Source organism: Propithecus coquereli, unplaced genomic scaffold (genome assembly GCF_000956105.1).
Source record: "Propithecus coquereli isolate 6110/MARCELLA unplaced genomic scaffold, Pcoq_1.0 Scaffold63, whole genome shotgun sequence".
In the NCBI taxonomy this organism is placed as follows: domain Eukaryota; kingdom Metazoa; phylum Chordata; class Mammalia; order Primates; family Indriidae; genus Propithecus; species Propithecus coquereli.
The window spans coordinates 2,961,079-2,982,623 of NW_012152285.1; the positions used below are offsets into that span (position 1 = coordinate 2,961,079).

Consider the following 21,545-nt stretch of genomic DNA (forward strand, 5'->3'; position numbering starts at 1 on the left):
CACATTAGTTTTGCCTACTGGGCAAGGTGTTATTATTCAGTCTAAGAGTCTAAGAATCCCTGTATCTGGACCAAAATAAAATGCTTTAAGGAGAGAGGAGCAAGTAGTGGCTGAGAGCAAGGTGGTGTTATTTCAGGAAGATGTCAACGTGTCTAAGGAAGAGGGTTTGGTTGGTTGGTTGGTTGAGGTCAACCTTCAAGTTCTCCAGAGACTATAGGACAGAGAAGCTGTTTAATGATAGAAATAGAAGGGAAAGTGCCTTTCTATTATCTAGATGAGTATACTGTGGAAAGTAAGATGGGAGGAGGAGCAGGAGCAGAGGAAGAGGGGAAGGGGGCGGGGGAAGAGAAGGCTGGCCTCCTTTCTACAGGTACAAAGATATCTGTAAAATAAAAATAATAACCAAGCTTGATACGTACTAGAAGCTAGACTAAGTCACTAACGCATCATCTCACTTGATCTTCCAATTCCTTTGAAGTTGGTTTTGCTATCCCCAGTCGACAGATAACAATACCAAGTCTCAAATCAGCAGTAAGGTGTCTAAAGTACAGTTAGTAGGTAAAGCAAAGCTATTCCTCTTTACAGCTTGTGTGCAGTGCTAGAGACGCCATCAACAGAAAGAGAGATGTTCACAGACACGAAGCCATGTAACTAGATACAGAATATGCTGTATTGTCCTTGCCCGTAAATCATTTAAAGGAAAAGAATCGAGTTATTCAGGACCCACAAAGTCTTCTGAATTACCAGAAAGTTGAATAGCTTTGTCACTGGTAAAGTAGGCCACTTATCATTCTGTGCCTCAAAGGAGAAGTTTCAAAAGAAATCCTTATACTTCACGAGGTATAATTTTCTGACATGTTAACTGGTTTTATCACACTGTATACTTTCCCACTGAAATGGGAGAAATCTTTGTACCTTAGAGACGGTCACAGATGCAGAAAGCCAAATTATCACCATAGAAATACTGAGGAAGCTGTGATAGTGCCACCGCCAAATGACACGCCACACCTGCACGAATATTCAATTTCTATAAGTACTTTCAAAAAGCATAGGCCAAAATGTGAATACAGTTCAAAAAGGGAACTTTCCATTCTGCCACTTGAGAGAGAAGAAATAAAATATCTACCTTTTAAGACAATATGTGATGTACCAAAGACATGTAGCTCAAAAGATCTTCCTGCATCCTCACTGGTCAATACAAAATCATTCCTCAATAACAATAACATGACTGTCAGACATCATGAAATACCTTTACACTGAATCCTGCAATAACCCAGTATGTGTGCGTTGGGGGGCAGGTAAAGGCATTAGAATCCCCAACTTAATTAGAGGCCTACCTTTAGGGTATTGTGTTGAACATAACAGTTCTGGCTTAATGATGAACATACCCAAATCTGCTTTTCAATACCAAATCATTTCATTATCCTTTCACTGTTTTCCAGTTCCAAATTGCTTTTGATATTGTCCTGAGTAAAGGATATTGACCCTCCTGGGAGATGGAAGAAGTGCCTTGTTAGTGAGTGGCTTGAGGATAGGAAACAAAAATAGGTCTGGATAGATTCTTAGAACAGATAACTGCCAAAGCCTCTGAGAGCACAGTGGTGATTTTCCTCATATGAGATCTAGCACCGGGAATGCATAGTAAAAGCTGCAGGCTTGATCTTTCAGTGGACACATTCCGTGAAGATACAATGCAAGAAGTTCTTTTTGGGACTGCATGAGTAAGCAAGTTAACTATGCATAAGCATACCATGCACAGTAAAGCATCTGTGGGAAAAGTTACCCAAATTACACTTAAAAGGCTGTGGCTCTAAACTTTCAATCACGACTGGGTAAAAGAAGGCAAGAATCTTTACAGACATTAATCCAATGACATTCAGAAGAATACAGCAGCAGAGAGGGCAGAAAAGGTACCCTTCCCCCATTCCCAATAATTCGAGTATAGCAATATTCAAACCCCTATTTGTTTTCTACTAGTGACTTCCTCCCAAGAAAAACACACTAGAGTAGGGTAAAAAGGAATGGGTATAAGAACAAAGGTTGTGGGAGGAAAAGATTAAAGTTCACAAAATTTTTGCAAGGCATTGGCAATCCCCCACTTTACAAGTGTACATTTGTAGGGCCAGCCCTTTCAAAGCTTATTACTTCCTTTTAAACTAGGGAGGACAGTGGTTTTATCTTGCGGGCCAATCTGACTGACAGGCAGTAGTTGCCCAGAAGCAATGCTGGCAGACAGTGCCAAAATCAACAATGGACAGTGCCATTGTCCACTATGGACACATGACATGGAAATTGCAGCAGGAATTCTTTATTTCTGACAGCCCTGTCCCAAACTCTATTATTAGAGTTCAATTGTTTCTTCTCAGGGGGAAGATGGTATATAATTAGAGATGAATAATGTATAGAGACTAGTAACAGCATAAGATCAATGTAATTATATTTTTCTAATAAAACTGTACTTTATTAGAATAGCAAAAAACACTGGAAACTTTCTCATTCTTACTCATAAACAGCATGTTATGCATATTAGAGCTTGGTTTAGCTGAACACAAAATCCAAAGTACAAAGTTGGCATTATCTTCTTTTATACAAAGTTGGGGCTTCCTTCCTTTAATGTCTAACTCTCAATAAACACAGCTTAACTGAACCTTTTCTTCCTTACCTCTGCTTGGAGTAGAACCTTTACTATCTCTCACAAGGGACCTGACCACTGTTGCAAGGTCTCTAGTTTTGGTGGCTGCACACTGCCAGTCTCCTGCTAGAGTCACCCACAAGCTTCCTCCTGCCTGCAGCTAGTGCCAGCTCTCTTCATAAGGGAGAAGGACCTTCCACTACACTCAAGGAAAGCCTTCATCTCCCTTCCCTAAACCTCATACTGCATTCTTACTTTTTTCTAGATTAAAAAAATAATGCAGAGAGTAAACTGAATGTCTTGTCCCACCCAGCCCTTCCTCAAAACTTGCTTCAACTTACAGCCAATCAGATTCTCTTAGGTAAATCACAGGGCTCTTTTCTCCGAGCTGGTTGGCTGAGGTGTCAAAGAAAACACACAACATAAAAAATCATCTATTAACTACAGGGGAGTTTAGCAAGTTCCCAACCTGCCTCTCTAACTGGCTTTTCCTTTCCTATAAAACACATTTGAATAGAGGAGTTTAGAAGAACGGGTTCACCTAGAAGCAAAGGACAGACTTACACTTTAAATACTAAAATGTGGGAGCTCAAGGAGAAGATTTAATGGGGGATAAAAAATTCCAGAGAAATATACTCTTAAGGAGACAGTTACTCCAAAAAATGATAAGGGGTGAAAGCAGCTATGCTCCAGGAAATAGTAAGATAAATTCATGGGAAGAAAGCAAAAGTGATAAAAGGCTGGACTCTAACCCAGTTTCAAGAGTGACCTCAAAGCAAACAATGGCTCCTCTCTCCTTCTCTCCTTAGCACAAATAGTAACCAAGTGCCTTTGCTTAGTGCTGAAGGGAAGAAAAGGTACTTCATCCCTTCATTCAGCAAGTATTTACTGAGCGTCAAGGTGGGATTACATAGAGATGAAAGACTGGCTTCCCTGAAGGAGCTCACAGTTTCGAGAGGAGAAAGAAAAACACATAAAACAATATTTACATTTCTATGTGGTACCAGAGTGATACCACAGAGGTAAACTTCAATAGAACACAAACAACCACTTCCCTTCAGGAGCCAGACACAATTCCTGGGCATTTTATACAGCTCATTTGAATCCTTGAAACAAACCTGTGAGACTGGCAAACACTGAAGAGAATTAGGGTGTATGGGACCCAAAAAGAAGATCTTTCAAGCAAAGAGTGTTTTTTTATTCAAGTTAAATCTTCAAATTATGGCCCCCACCCCACATACAAATCTCAACCCCAGTTTTACCATTTATAGGCTGCCCAGCAGTGTCTAAGCTTCCTGGAACTTTCACTGAGAAGTTGACAAACTGAAGAAATAACTTTCTAACATTGCAAGTCTTGTTATCAAGGGCCACATCAATAATGTCCTGCCTCCAGTTTAATGAGAGCAGTTTTGGTTGTTTATAAATCCCTATGCATAGATGTGCCAAAATAATCTTCCCCATGTGTTGCTTACCACACCCTCAGTACCTAGGACAGGACTGTTAAGCGCCCAGGAAATCCTATCATCTTTCTCTGTCACCAATCATCACATCAAGCTTCTCAGTTCACCATCAAGATCCCCCTCTACTTTCCACATTTACTCATTTATTTAATCTTATTTTTAATTGGCAAATGATAATTGTATGTATTTATGGAGTACAACGTGATTTTTCATATATGTTTATAATGTGGAATAATTAAATCAGGCTAATTAACAAATTCATGACCTCACATACATATTTTTTTTATGGTGAAAACACTTAAAAATCTACTCTTTTGGTAATTTTGAAATATATAATGTATTTTTTTTTTTTTTACTATAGTCACCATTCCTTACATTAGATCTCTTGAATCTATTCCTCCTAATTGTAAATATGTATCCTTTGACCAACATCCCTCCAATCCCCTCCCTCTTAACCACTCAAGCCTCTGGTAACCTTCATGTTACAACTCTACTTGTACGAGTTCGACTTTTTTAGATTCCACATATAGAAGTGAGATCATGTAGTATTTGTATTGCTATACTGGGTTTATTTCACATAGCATAATGTCCTATAGGTTCATCCATGTTGTCACAAATGACATGATTTCCCCACTTTAAGGCTGAATTGTATTCCATATATGCACATGCCACATTTTCTTTATCCATTCATCTGATGATGGATATCTAGGTTGTTTCCATATCTTGGCTATTGTGAATACTGCTGCAGTGAATTCGGGAGTACAGATATCTCTCCGCATACTGATTCAATTCCTTTGGATATATTCCCAGAAGTAGGATTACTGGTTTATGTATTTTTAGTTTTCTGAGGAACCTCCTTTACATTCCCACCAACAATGCACAAGGGTTCCATTTCCTCTACACTAGTCATTATTTTTAAGGCTGGATTATTACCCACCCTCAAAAGATGTATTTATTGCTAGGTTTTTCCTCCTGCAGGTCCCTATAATGTCCTTCCCCTATCCTTCTCCTAACACTGTTAACCCATGCTCATCACCTGGCTTAGAAAGAACAATGGAAATATGTTCCAAAAAATTGTGGATTGGGAATTAGGTAATTACCTCCACATTATATTTGAATACAATGTACCTTCCATTAAAACCATCTTTACACAGTCTTATTTCACTATCAAAAATTTTAAACCAAAATAGGATTAAAATCGTGAATCCTTTACAAAAATAGTTCTCTACGCCTGTGGTCCCCCACCTCTGGGCTGAGGACCAGTACTAGTCCCTGGCCTATTAGGAACCAGGCCTCACAGCAGGTGAGCGGTGGGCAAGCGAGTAAAGCTTCATCTGTATTTACAGCCATTCCCCATCACTCGCCTCACCACATAAGCCGCGCCACCTGTCAGATCAGCAGCGGCATTAGATTCTCATAGGAGCAGGAACCCTACTGTAAACTGCACATGCGAGGGATCTAGGTTACCCGCTCCTTATGAGATTCTAATGCCTGATGATCTGAGGTGGAGCTGTGGCAGTGATGCTAGCACTGGGGAGCGGCTGCAAATACAATCATCATTAGCAGAGAGGTTTGACTGCACAATAAATGTAATGCACTCGAATCATCCCGAAACCATCGCCCCACACACACACACACACACACTCTTGTGGAAAAATTGTCTTCCTTGAAATCTGTCCCCGATACCAAAAAGGTTGGGGACCACTGCTCTACATTATGTCTAATCTACAGTAGATCAAGTAGCCTCTGTTTGAAACCGTAACACTATCTCTCCAACTGGTCAGAAAGTCCCATAAGCATAGGTTATGTCATATCCCAAATATAAAGTATATAGTCCAGCAATTTAATAAATATTTTAAAAACTAATCTAAATGATTTGCCTTTTGAACCTGGATTCTTTTAGATATGGAAAAGAATACATATTTATTGGAAATTAAAGGAACTCATAGAACAATGAGAACTTTCTAATTTCCTTTTAAAATACTTTGAAGTAACATTATGGTTTCAAAAGAAAATTCAGCATGAATCGTCAAACCAAGCTATCATAATAAACTTTGCAGGTCTCAAAACCTGTCTTTTGTGTTCCTAAGACAGGCATAATTTAGCTAACAAGAATATGAAAAATAAGAAACCCCAAGTTTACGACTCCAATACAGAAACAAACTAAAATATAAAACCCAATTCCAAGGCAGATTAGGAAATGTTTTTAACAGAGAATCAACTAATTTATTCAAATTGGATTTGTAGTAGACATATTTCAGGGTGTCTGTTTACCCACTTCTATTTCTGAGGGACTCTGCCACATTCTCAGGTCCAGTTGCCTTTCAACTGCAATCTTCTGTATCACCTGACGCATGCACACAGCCATAGCTGATTGGACCAGAAGTAACATCTGACTCAAAAAGCCATTCATAAGCTGGCTAGAAGCCTAAGACTTGGGTTTACTTACTGGGTAAAATTATGGGGTCAGCCAATCAGATTCTCTGCCTCAAAAACTGAAATCAAGAAACTCTAAAGGAAATTGCCAGTTACATATGAGAGTGAAAGGTCAAGAGGAACACTTAGGGTCAGGGAAACTGTTATGGGCCAAGTGTGCCACAGAAAGTAAGAACTAGACTGGAGCCAGTTCTTAACCTGGGATTCTCAGGAGCTCAACATCCTGACTCCTACACCTTTCCTGGCTGTCACAACCAAAAGACAGGGCTTATGACAGCAACCTAAGTTAAATTTTTATGTAAAGATCTACTATTGACATGTTTAGTTAGGATAAAACCACCTTCTTTTAGACGAACTGGAGAAAACAGTTTATAACACTTAGTAAGAAATCTGGGGTCAAGTTTTTAGAGAAATGAAGTTTTATTATTTTCAACTTCTCTCCTCTTGACTCTGGTTTCTCACCTATAAAATGAGGTCAATTTATGAGATGGTCTCTAAGTTCTCTTCTATGGTTTGCGATCCCAGTACATACAGGCAGTCTCTGACAAAGGGTACTCTTTGTGGGCAAACAGTTTGGGCAGTGGGGGAAAATTCTCTACTAGCTGGACTGTCACATGATGAATTCTCATCCTATTAAATTCATAATTAGAACTAACAAATTTTCCTATAAAAGTCCTTAAAATGAGTCAGTTCACAGGCTACCCCATTTTAATTACATGTATGTAAAATATTAGAATTTTTCATACTGTTTGATCATTCTACTTTTCATTTAAAATATACAGTTATACTCAACACCTTGCCTCTCCCTTAGTTTAAAGAAACTAAGAAGCGGCTGGGCGCGGTGGCTCACGCCTGTAATCCTAGCTCTCTGGGAGGCCGAGGCGGGTGGATTGTTTGAGCTCAGGAGTTCGAAACCAGCCTGAGCAAGAGCGAGACCCCGTCTCTACTAAAATTAGAAAGAAATTAATTGGATAACTAAAAATATATAGAAAAAATTAGCCAGGCATGGTGGCGCATGCCTGTAGTCCCAGCTACTCGGGAGGCTGAGGCAGGAGGATCGCTTGAGCCCAGGAGTTTGAGATTGCTGTGAGCTAGGATGACGCCACGGAACTCTAGCCCGGGCAACACAGTGAGACTCTGTCTCAAAAAAAAAAAAAAAGAAAGAAACTAAGAAGCTCAAAGAGTGCTAGTCTATTAGTCATTACGGGAAATATTTGCATCTGAAATTGTGCTACAATCTTAACCATGATATTTTCATACTCTATTTTGGGGAGGGAGGGGCATGATAACAAAATAAGACATGGGAAATCCAAATATTCTTGTTATTCAGGTTTTAATATAAATTAAAAGAACACTTATTTCCCAGTTTAAAATTGTAAGCATTCAATGAATGAAACCGCTCCAAATGTATTTTTTAAATGGTATCAGGAAAAACTGTCCAAGACTTGGAAATGGCCAAAAGAGATTCCTCAGTGTCTTTTCAGATTATCTGAGTCAATAGGGCTACACACTTTTGACTGACTTTCTATTTCACCGGCAGTAATTCCAAATAATTCATGTCCATAGCAATGTAAATAAATTTTGTCCTGTAGAGATACAATTGATTTCTGCCTAGAAGAAAAAATAACCTCAAACATTACATTTTATTGCTTTAGAGATATTAACCAACTTTGTTACCTATCGATAAATTTAGTTTAGCATTCCTGGTTTTCCTTTTTTTTTTTTTTTTTCAGTTTTTCAAATTCCCCTTTAGTTCCCTCATTAACTGAGTTGAGTAAATCTTTAATGTTTGTTCGTTTTATATCTGCATTCAGCATATTTTTAACTTCTGAAAATTATTCTTTAACAACAGTGGTCTGTTTTTTAAAAATCACTTCACTATAACACCTAGAAAAGTGTATGCTATCATTTACAGCAAGTGATAAATACATAACCCACCAGGCTATGAATAATTGGTCCATGTTATTCGGAAGTCAGATCCTTACAATTCAGAGTGATACAAGTGGTACTAAAGAAATGGCAGTGATATCACAGCAATTTCACCAGGAAGGCAAGTTACATTCCCCATCTGAGTTCCCAGTGGGCAACAACTGATGTACAGCCTTGAATTTCAATTGCATAGAGGTATATCATACATCTGCTTCTTAATGGATACAATATAAATAAAATCCAAGTAAATGCATGTAGAAGATGGTATGAGTGTACATGTGTTAAAAACATGTCTAAAAACAGTTAGATCCATGCAATGAAGACAGCTGGAACACATAAACCAGAAAGTGAAGAAACTCCATTTATTAAGAAACAAAATAATCTTATTCCCAATCTGATTGCGTTGTCCTTAGTTTTCTGAGCTAAATAGCTACATATCTAAATTAGCAAAGCAAAGGACATATTTGTAAGCAAAATTTTTTAATCCTCTGAACCTTTAAACTCCCTAAAATAGGGGTTTAGGATTCTCTACCTATCCCTTGATAAGACTTCTTTTAAGGAAATACTACAGATATTAAGAAGAAAATAGAGTCAAATGATTCTTCTTTACAGAAACAGTGAGTAGGAGGTTAACTGTATCATTCATTTTGCTAAATGTTGTAAGAAAATTCAGCAACTGAAAATCCACAGAGGAGTTTCTTGATATAAGTAAACCTGATGCATAAAAATACATTTACACAAAGGACTTACACTGTAGAAATCACAAAGATTCTTGCAAGTAACAAGTTTCCTACCGAGATTTAAAATAGGGATTTATTTTTGTAATTTACAAAAATGTGTTTTAAACACAATTTTTCAAAGCTACAACAATCTATTCAATCAGGAAACCATTTCAAGCTTCATACAAATGTAAAACTAAAACTGCCCCTGTTGTAACCACATACTGTACTTAGGTTTGGGGAACTAAAGATTTCATGTTACTCCATACCTGTACAGGAAACACCTTGATCAATAAGGTCCCCTTCTCTTCCTCTTCAGTTTCCATTCTCTCCTTTCAGTGACCATCTACCCCTCCAACCAGTCCCTAGAGGACAGTCAAATTCCATTCATAAACCTTTCTTGGGGTTGAGTGCAGTGGTTCACACCTCCCAGCACTCTGGGAGGCAAGGCGGCAGAATCATTTGAGGCCAGGATTTAAAGACCAGCCTGGGCAACATAGAAAGACCCTATCTCTACAAAAAATTTTAAAAATTAACCAGATGTGATGGTACATGCCTATAGTCCCAGCTACTTGGGAGGCTGAGGCTGGAGGACTGCTTGAGCCCAGGAGTTGGAGGCTACAGTGAGCTATGATCACACCACTGCACTCCAGCCTGGGCAACAGAGTTAAGACTCTATCTCTTAAATAAATAAATAAACAAACAAAGAAACAAACAAACCTTTCTTTAGTTGCAATTAACGTTGTTGTTTTGCTCCCGAATTTCTCACAGTCTTAAATATGCTAGTGAGCACTGTGAAACTCGGTAATACACCACCCGTTGCTTCTCAGAACTCCAAGGGCTACACCTTGAAAATTAATATCCTATTAAAACTGATTCACGCTCACGCCTGTAATCCTAGCTCTCTGGGAGGCCGAGGCGGGTGGATTGTTTGAGCTCAGGAGTTCGAAACCAGCCTGAGCAAGAGCGAGACCCCGTCTCTACTAAAATTAGAAAGAAATTAATTGGACAACTAAAAATATATAGAGAAATTAGCCAGGCATGGTGGCGCATGCCTGTAGTCCCAGCTACTCAGGAGGCTGAGGCAGAAGGATCGCTTGAGCCCAGGAGTTTGAGGTTGCTGTGAGCTAGGCTGACGCCACGGCACTCACTCTAGCCCGGGCAAAAGAGTGAGACTCTGTCTCAAAAAAAAAAAAAACTGATTCACTTAGCTTGGCTCTTGGGTCTCCTTCATTGTGTGTATTCCTCAGCCAAAAGGTAAGTGTTCATCCAAGCCAGCCATATGCAGAGACAAAGAGGGACTCACTAGGAAGTGTAATCTGAGGTGCCCAAGAATCATTCATCCACACCATTACTGCCCTGATGCCGTACATTTGCATGGTTAAAGTAACAACCATGGGCTACAAGGTATCATGTCCCTTTAGGAGGTCTGGGCTAAAACAAAAATCCTCAAATAGAGTGGTTATCAAACAATATATTGTAGATGTAACTGTCTAGGAAACAGAAAATTCTGTAACTTTCTGGGCTGAATTTTTTATTTTCTCTTTTAGTAAGTGAAATCTTTCTGAACTGCATTACACTTTTTTTTCTTACTTCCTGTTTGCAAAAGTAATAGATGTTCTTTTAAGAATATTTAGAAAATAAACACCATTTTGGAATACTTTTTACTGGCTTTTTAAGCACACTACCGGGGAGGATCTTTGATTCACTGATATGTATCTTAAGCACCAAGAACAGTACCTGGCATATAGCGCTAAATAAATGCTTACTTTCTGTATAATTTTTATATCTCTTTTGCATTTTTTGCATATTTTGTATGCTTTTTATTTTTTACATCTTATACTTTGTGTATATTTCTTATTTTATAAATTCATTCATTTTATAAGCTCAGGACTATTTATACTGCTTCATAATCCTTTTCAAGTCACAACATACGGACATATTTCCAGGCTATTAAACTATGAAGTATTCTTCTACATTTTTATCTCCTTTTTTTGAGAGATGGTTGATTTATTGTTTTGTGGGGAGTTGGGGTATTTTTTTTTCTTATAAGAGTTACTCAGGTTCACTGTAAAATTTTGAAAAACAGAGTTGGGTTTTACCAAATCGAGGGTATATATGAACATTATTTTACAAGTTGTTTTCACCAAATGTTTGCTGAACATTTTCTTATTTCCTTAAATAAACTTTTGGGATATTTCCTGATTTTTAAAACAATAACCCCAGAACCCAATTTCACATGGTCTTCATGAGTCAAAGTCACCATTAAAAACATTAATTATTATAATACATTATAGCCATGGGTACAGATATGTATGTAAATCAGAATGAATAATCCCGGGAGATGCCCTAAATCTGTTCTGTTTATTTTTTAAGGAAATTCTCTAATACCAGGTTTTGTAATCAGTGATCTATCTCCCAGGAACGTAAAAGAAACATGAAATGGTTCTCAATCAGCCTAGGTGTCTACAAATTGAATTAATAATTCAAATAAACTGTTCCCAAGTAACATTCCCATTCTCAATGTAAGAATAAGGAGGAAAAGGAAGAAATTATTTTTCTATTATTTTGACTTGGGTGATTTCAAAACAACCTCTAAGATTTCTGAATCATGAATGAAAGGTCTATGTCAACAGCTTCAACTAACATCTTTTACCCCCAGTAAGAAATGCATATCCTTCAACACCTCCCAATTTGTATCAGGGCATTTGAGGTTTCTTCAAATCTGCCAGTTGTCTCCCATCATTCATCAGGAGACATTTTTACACTGGTCATAGTTTCTTCAAGCTCTGTGGCTTAACTGATTTATTATGATCCAAATTTCAGGCCCAAGCAACTCCATGAGATTACAGACACTTTTCAAAAAGATATATTCATTTAGAGAGCTTCCCTGCATAATGAATCAACCTCTTGATGAAATCTGTTTCACAAAAAAAATTTCATATTCTATAGACACACTATTAAACAAATGAGGCCAACAGTGTCAGTCAAAGAGGGGATATGTTTACAAGAACTGATCTCTAACCCTGTTCCTATAGTGTGGGCGTGACAATTGTGTAATTACTTAAGTGGACATAAGGGGTGATTTTTTTAAAAAATTATCTTTCATTGAAGATACAGAAAGGGTATGGAGGCCGGGCGCGGTGGCTCACGCCTGTAATCCTAGCTCTCTGGGAGGCCGAGGCGGGTGGATTGTTTGAGCTCAGGAGTTCGAAACCAGTCTGAGCAAGAGCGAGACCCTGTCTCTACTAAAATTAGAAAGAAATTAATTGGACAACTAAAAATATACAGAAAAAATTAGCGGGGCATGGTGGCGCATTCTGTAGTCCCAGCTACTCGGGTGGCTGAGGCAGAAGGATTGCTTAAGCCCAGGAGTTTGAGGTTGCTGTGAGCTAGGATGACGCCACGGCACTATAGCGCAGGCAACACAGTGAGACTCTGTCTCAAAAAAAAAAAAGAAAGGGTATGGAAACCATCAGCACCATAAACAACAGGCAAAATCTATACCTGATCCATCCACAGAATTTACAACTGTGTCTTCCACATAATAGAGACATTCAACAAATTCTCTGAAACAAGTGGATGTTCTCAAATGATGACATTTTTCATTCACCAAAAGTTCTTTCCCTCCATGGAACCTTCAGTACATATGAGAGTATTAAATCTGCCTCTTAAATATACTTAAATTCCGGGGGAGCCTGATTCAAAAACACCCGCTAGGGTGAAAGTGGCAAGTCTCATGTAAGCATCCAGTTTTGTCAGCATTATACAATTGCTTAAGGAAAAGACCATCTTTGAAATAGCTTTTCCAAAATAGCCACAGACTTGTTCTGTAGCTCTATGGTGTGCTGTTTCAATTCAATTACATCAACCCTCCAAATATCTCCCTTTGAAAGGTCAAAATCACTCATTAAAAAATAAACATGGCTCAGCCAAGTACATTTGCCTGAAGCAAACCGGTAATGTGAAGAAATGGCCCCAGTATCAAGTTCAGAGATATGGGTTGAGTCCAGTCAGCTACCAATTCGTTTTTTGACTTTGAGAAGGTCTTTGTCATCTCTGAGCCTTGGAAAGATGAAGGAAGGGAGAGAAGTAGAAAAGGAGGAGGGGTTGGGGGGAGGGAGAAGGAGGTGGGAGGAGAAAAAGAGAGGAGTGTGTGTTTTAATCTATGAAACAGGGAGTCATGTAAGATGCTATCTCTCATCTGTGATTCTGTATTAAAATGATTTGCATTTACAATTATTCCAATTATTCTAACTATTCCAAATTATGAGCAAGAGTCAAGTTTGATTACTGTTGATTAAAAAATTGTCACGGGAGGTGATGTAGAATAATGGTAAGAGATAAGCTTTGAAATTAAGAAATGTAAATATGCCACCTAGTAGAAGGCATTACAACCATGTGGAGACATTTCTAAATGGCACAGTCATTGGAGTCCCTACTGGCATTTAGTGGGTGGGGTCCAGGGAAGCTAAATGTCCTGAAATGTGTGGAACAAGCCCACAGGTGAGGTCCTGCCTTAAATAATACCTGTGAGTACCACCGAAGAATCCGGATTTCAGACACATGGTTTCTCATTAGCTATGTGACCTTTAATGACCTATAATTAAGTTATTTATTTCCAAGTCTCAAGTTCCTTAAAGGTAAAATGGAAATAACATTACCAACCCCAAAGAGTTCTCCTGGAGATTCCAGTGTAATGACATGGTGTGGGCTTGGAGCAAATCTTTGCTCTACCACTTACTGACCGTGGGCTCAGCTTTGCTTCTCTGATTTCCTCATCCATAAAACTGAGGCAAAAACACTTCAGGGACTTGATGAGTAGTGGCTCAATATCTGTTAGCTATTATTAATAGCAGTGCAGGCCTAATTATTAATAGGTGCTCAATGGGTGCTCCCACTCCATGGCCTCTCGAGATGACGTATGGGACCTAGATACACACATTCAAAAGCTCAATAATTACACCCAGCTCAGATCACCCTTGGTGAGAACAGTTAGTAAAAAGGAGTATGACTTATTCATTAGTGATATTAATTGACATTTTAGCAAACTGTCTTTCAAAACAAATCTATAAACTGGTATTTAAAATAAAGACATACTAATTGCATTGAGTAATTAGGCACAGGCTACACAGAGGTCTCCAGGTGTGTTCCACAATCTAATAAATAGCCTGGAGGATTAAATCGCAAAGCCCAGGTTCTAAACTCAATGTTAAGTGTTGAAACATCTAAGCCGCCAACAACAACAACAACAAAACCCAGTATCAATCTCTTTAAATATCCTCACACCTCCTATTAGGTTTAAACTTTGGAAAGACGGTGCAAACTAAGTTCATCCAGCAAAGTGAATGCCCCACACTCATCACAGCCTGCAGTTCTTGAATTTTAATGGGGTACTGAGGGGTCAGAATCAAGACTATGCTGTATCTGCCAAGGAAGGGGGGCTTAATTAATGGTTAAGTTGTACCTCCCTGAAATAAAATCTGGCCGAAATATAATTTTAGGAGAAAATGTTTAAATAGAATGTGATATATTTAATATGTACTTTTTCACAGATGCAAGTGGGATGGAAACCATGTTAATCAAGCTAAATTTTATAAGATGACTACTCTTCACACAATAGATGTTCAAAATCTAGCTTTACAAAGCCCAGCAGTAAGCCTCCCGAGATTTTAAGTGTACATATACTTTGACATAGAAGTTTATTCTACAGATATACTGAGGCATGTGTGAAATAACAAATATAAGGATATATTTCTCAATATTGTTTATAAAAGCTTTAAAGTCTCAATAGAGAGCTGGTTAAATAAATTCTGGTCATTTCATACACTGAAATTATGCTACGAAAACAAGTGGAACAGATTTCCATGGGCTGATTGGAATCATCTCCAAGAAGAATTATAAAATGGAAAGAGAAACATTTCGAATAGTGTGCATATTACACACAGAGTATGTGTCTATCTGCGTATAACATATATGGAAGAATACGTTAGAAAACTGAAACTATCTCTGGAGAAGGCAAGAGAAAACTGGGATGAAAGGGAGGCTTTTTACCTTCTAAAAATCCTTCTATGTTGCTCAGGGAACTTTCTAAAGCCATGTGCATGTGTTTCATTTTTTACTTTAAAAAAAGTAACTTAATTTTTTAAAATAAAAGAGCAGGTGCTCCCTACCTGTCAGTTTTCCTTTAATACTGAACCCAATTTATTAAATGATAAGCATGATCAATGCAGGCAGATATTACAGTTCCTCTCTTCTCTGCAAAACCAACAGCCACCTTCCCTAAATTTAGTGGATGAAGCACACACTTCACACAGTCACCTGCAGGAAACAGGCCTACAAAAAATTTGAAAAGTCTGTTTTTGTATTCTGGTATAAATAATTCTTTAATGGCTCCAAATGTCTTGCTGCCTTTATCATCAAGCAGGTAGTAGTGCCAAGCACACTGTTTTGCATAAAGTAAACAGCAAAAAGCTCTCCTCTGCCTGACGGCTGTTCTTTACCCTTCAGCCAAGTGCCTAAGGGACTGTATGAACCTGTTTACATCAATAAATATCAACATACAACTTACTAAACAGAATCATACTGTGTATTCTGCCACTACCCTCCACTACCACCGCCAAACACTACCCAGAAAAGCAAGGAGGCCCAGCACTAGTAAATGCCCCCAAGTGGCCCATTCCTTAACAAAACTGAGGCCAGCCCAGCTGATAATGGATAGCAGCTGTCATATATTCCAAGAAGGAACAGACACAACCAGAGCTGCTGCCCCATGACTCTCTCATGCCAGATAAAGGCCATGAGCCCCTTGGCCTTCCTACACCACATAGCAGGTGATCACATGGCTTTGGGAGAATAAAAACAGCTCCTGGAAGACTTCCCATTCCAAAAGGCAGTGGAGAAGCAAGCTAGCTTCACTCTCCCCCACAGAAAACTGAAAACAAACATACAGCACTGAGATTATCACTGAGGAATATCCCTGAATGAGACAGCTCCCAGGGTCACAGAACACACAAAAGCTTCAAACAGCTTCTCCCTACAAGCACCTAGGCCTGGCTACCAACCAGAATCCATTTAGTATGAGCTGTGTGACCCTAGGCAAACTGTTTAGTCTCTCTGATCCTGGATGTCCTCATCTGCAAAATGGTGCCAGTAATGCCACCCACCTATAGCTCACAGAGCTGCAGTGAGGATAAGGCTTTTGGCATGTAGGTAGCCCTCCACACATGTCAACTAGTATCATTACCATCATCTTTAGGCACAAACCCACAGCAGTCTCCTATTTAATCTTCCTAATCGCACTCTAGCTTCCACCCACTAGTAAAAGTGACCGTAAAAGGAGGGGAAGGACAAAATCTTCCTGGTTACAGCCACTCCCCCCCACCGCTACTGAAAAGTAACAACAGCTCCCACTGTCATTAGAATGAAGTCCAGAATGCTCCATGCAAACTTTAACCACCATTAACTAGGGGAACTCTGGTTCTATCCAAACCTCTGCCCTCCACAGTAGATTAGCTACATGTTCCCAACACTCTTCACACTTACACATAGGAAGTTGCCTAATAAGGATGATTCTGTACTAGAGTGTGAGCTACATTCACCACTACACAGGTAGTACCTTGCACAGTGACAACTCAAACAGCCGTCAACTAACTAGAAATGCCAGGACCCATCTTTCAAGTATTAACAATCCATACAACCCATAATAGTTAAAGCTAGACTATGAAACAACAGAGCTGCATTGATAAGCGGGTTTTAGTCAAATTCTAGATCCTTCAGTAACCACGTCAGACCAGACGATTCATCCACCTACCATGTAACTCTGTGCTTACTTGAAATGCATGACTTCCAGTTACAAGTTTCACTTTAGAAATATCTGTTTACCTATGAATGTGAGGCCCAAGTTATTTCTGTATTTTGCTTTTCCTTTCAGGCTGAGAAAGCTGCTGTTGAAACATGCAGAGTGAAAGTATACTCACAGCACCCTCCAAGGAATTCAGTTTCTAAGAAAAGGCCACTCGTTTTGAGTCGGACAAGATAAAGAGAACAAAGAATTCAAGCAAACTGAGAATTAGGGAAATAAAATTCAAGGTATCAATGATTGCCCAGCACCCTTGCTTTTTCAATAACCCTGTTTGGGTGGGTTGGAAAAACTTAATGAATGAAACATGTGACTAGATAAAAATCCCTTTTATCCTTTAGAAAGAAGAGAAGTTTAAAGTCAATCACTTTAATCCGTTTTTTTGTTAATTAGTATTTTTAATCTTGGTAAAATATACGTAACACAAAATGTAACAACACCTTACCCGTTTTTAAGTACACAGTTCTGCAGCATTAAGTACATGCCTGATGTACACCATCACTACCACCTGTCTCCAGAACTTTTTCATCAACTCAAACAGAAACTCTGTATCCATTAAACTCCCCACTGACCCTCCCCGCAGCTGATGGAAACCACCATTCTACTTTCTGTCTCTATGAATGACAACTCTAGGTACCTCGTATTACTGGACTCTACAGTATCTGTTCTTTTGTGACTTGGCTTACTTAACTTAGCATAATGTCTTCAAGTTCATCCATGTTGTAGCATGTGTCAGAATGTCCTTCCTTTTTTAAGGCTGAATTATATTCCATTGTATGTATACATCCTATTTTGCTTATCTATTCATCCATCGATGGACATCTAGGTTACTTCCATCTCTTGGCTATCATGAATAATGCTGCTATGAACTTGGGTATGCAAATATCTCATCAAGATCTTGCTTTCTTTTGGGTATATACCCAGAAGTGGGATTGATGAATCATATGGTAGTTCTATTTTTAACTTTTTGAGGAACCATCGTACTGTTTTTCCATAGCAGCTGCACTATTTTGCGTTCCCACCAACAGTGCCCAAGGGTTCCGATTTCTCCACATCCTCGACAACACTTGTTATTTTGTTTTTTTTTTATAGTCGTCATCCTAATGACAATTCTTTATTTTTTTAATTTGAAAACTGGCTAGTTGAATTAAACTTTTATCCCATCTGTGCAGCTGGCTAAGAATATTAGAAAACCTGATTTTCGTGAGTATGCTGAATATTCACTTTCTGAGAGGCAATTTTAATAAAGCAGCTGAGTTTTTTTAAAAAATGAAAAGAAAAAAGTTTGGACACAAAACCATCTTGCATTCCAAACTGAAACAGCTACTTCTGAGGTAAAGTACATTCTCTAAACCTCAGTTTCCTCATTTGTGAACTGGAGTTGTGAATACCTATTTCTTAAAGTTCTTGGGAGAATTAAATAACAAAATTGTATAAATATTGTATAAATTAGCATGGTGCCTGGCACCTAATAAGCGCTAAAAGAAAGACAGTTGATGATAAGGACAAAGGTTCCATTATTACTAAAATACCACTAAAAGTAAGTCACAAAAAGGTCTCATATTTATCACTGAAATATACATATCCTTTACTCACCTATTCAGATGAACTTGTTCTACTATGACTTACACGTATATTCCCCAAAGCTCAAGGTTCGTCACTGTAGCCAAGACAGCATTTTCTTATATATAAATACATAAACATAAATATTCTTTTCCAGAGTAGGCAGGATGCTAAGGTATGACACTAAGCTGTGGTGGCACAGCACAAAATTACACCTTTTTTCACACTTTGAAACAGTTGTAACAAGAATTTGTCACATATTTAAAATTATACTTAATCTAGTTATAGCAAAAAAGTACAGTACATTGTAAGACAATAATGTTTTTCCCTTTTCCCTTGGTTAGTTAATTAAAAAGCTAATGCCAAATGGCTATCTTTTAAACATATGGCTTAGGATAAATTCACGTAATTCACATTCATTTAAATACTGTATTTTAAAAACAAGCTTGATCTGTTGAAGACTGTCTGGTTATCTTTTACTTAGAATCTTTAACTGGCTCCTCATTTAAATTCACAGAACCTATGGGAAAGTCTCAGAAATCATTTAACCCAAACTCCCACCAAATAGCTGCTGTTAGTTCTGTTTCTAGAAATTTACTAATAAATTATGGTAAAATACAAAATACTTGGGAACCTTAAGCAATTGTGAAAGGAGATGTATACATCCTTGACACTTAAACAAATCAAATAAATGGAAACAGATTTTAAGATGAAAGTTAAATCAAAAGTGTGCTAATTCATCATCAAACACTTCAAGACCCTTTACATGTATGTGCACTAGGCAATTTTCTAAGCACTTTACATTAACACTTTAAATTTCTATATAAGGATTCTGATTTGGGTTCCCTTAATAATATAATGCATTTTAAATTACTCCTTAAGATTCTGACACATTCCTTTATTTATATACTCCACTGAGAAATATTCACGTAAAATAACACTCCAAAACCTTAAATACATTACCAGTGTTAGGTTTCCAGGCAGAATCCATCTTTCCATCTTGGCTGATATCCGCCCATGCTATCTATTTCCTTCCACCCACACAGAGAAGTGATTCAAAACATCAGGATACCTTGATGATGGCATTAGTTTACTTTTCACTGAGTTCATTAAGGAAATTAATTTGCAGAGATAATTCTATATGATTCACACATAGACTAAGAAAAATTAGCAGGCAGTTCTTGAGCTTAAACGGCTTGTAAATAAACATCATGAATATGGACAAAATGTGAAAGCCCATAAGGCAAGTAGTGAATTCCACCTACATAAATCTACTGAGTCACACTTTAATTCAACAAGTACTCTCCAAGTCCTTTTAAGGTGCTCTGTCCTATGTTTGGTGCTCTAGGAGTTTTTGAAAGGTATGACATACAGCCCCACTTTCAAAGAGGTTAGAAAAAGTGGTGGGATATGAAAATACGTGGTATCATTAAAACCCTAAGAAAAAAATCTGAGGCTTACTTTTTAGATAGTGAGACATAATTACACAAACAATGACAATGTTAAGTATGGCTATTTAACAAAATTGCACATCCTACTTCACTGTCCATCCTTGTTGTGTATATATATGCTTATTGGGGGAAGGGAGGAGTTCCGGTTTTTTCATCTGTTTCTTTGAGCAGAGGGCTTGCTTTGTGGCCAAAGACTGTATTTTCACAACATCCTGTATTTGCAATTTAGAACTGTCAGAGTAGGCCATGGGTCCTCGCTGTCAACAGAATCTGAGTGCCCAGGCCGCTGGCTGTTCTGCCTGCAGGGAACTCCCACCTACCTCAGAGGCGTCTCACCTCACAAGACATCAATCTGTAGCTGTGATTGATCAAAACAACTCAGCTGGGTAATCATCTCCACTGCCTATAAAAAGATGACTCTTGAATTTCCACCTCCAGCCTCTCCCCATGCAAAGATGATTTACAAATGAGCAAAGAAAAAAAAAAACAGAACAGCAAGAGAAGTCAGTAAAGAAAGCTGCAGGCCTAGGCTCGTCCTATAACTGAGCTCCCCAGGGAGGTACAGGAGAGGAGAGGCACAAGCCATTTCCTTCTCCCTGTCCACAGGAAGGGAGAAAGCAATACATCTGCACAGTGACAACCCTCTGTGCACACTGATAACCCTCCCCGCCCTTCCCTTTTTCTATCTAGAAAGTTTAGTCTTCTAGGCATGCCCACAGAACAACAAATATCTGCCCACATTTCCCATTTTCCTAATGAGTTCTTCTTAAATTCACCAAAATTTTAGGATTCCACTCTTTCAAACTGTGCAGATACAAAATGTTGTCACAGGAGAATACTGAGAAGAAAAAGCAAAAGAAATACCTTCCCTTACAGTCCCCCAATCCTTAACTTAAAATGTATTTATGGGGTTGCCCTCAAGATCTCACAGGCTTTTTCTAAAGGAAGTAAAAACATGCAACTTTTTATAAATGTACATCAACTTTGCAATTTTAAAAATAGTCCCCAAAAGTGGATTGATTTGTCAATGGTCAGAAAATGAACTTATCACCCAAATAAGATTCTCAGCACAGAGATTCTCAAACAGAAAGAAAGACGCAGGTTAATCCCAACCTAAAATGTAGTGAAGTAAAATATCCATACAAAACTGTGACCAATACGAAATATGGCTGCCAGAGAAAATTCTTTAAATCTTCATAGAACCATATGAGAGAACAATCGACTCCAGCCTCGCCTGGCATAGGGAGTACCACCTTACTGAACATGAGAATCCTGTATTCCACAAAGAGGTGTGAACTCCATTTGTTATGTCTACGGAAAGCTCAGCCCCGGGAGTAAAATGTTAGATCTTCATCTTCCTCTGTCACCGATGGGGAAATGAGTGGTTACCGGGAAATGAGTGGTTACCGCCTTGGCCAGAGAGGGGAAATGAACTTGCAGGCTTGTGTGAAAACAACAAAATGCTGTTCTTCCAGAAGAGCTGATTAAGAACAC

General features: G+C 38.4%; 1 protein-coding gene across 3 annotated transcripts in view; it reads right to left on the reverse strand.

Annotated features, from left to right (window-relative positions):
* Positions 1–21,545, reverse strand: part of SGMS1 (sphingomyelin synthase 1) — a 278,456-nt gene that overhangs the window by 146,553 nt on the left and 110,358 nt on the right. The window lies entirely within an intron of this gene.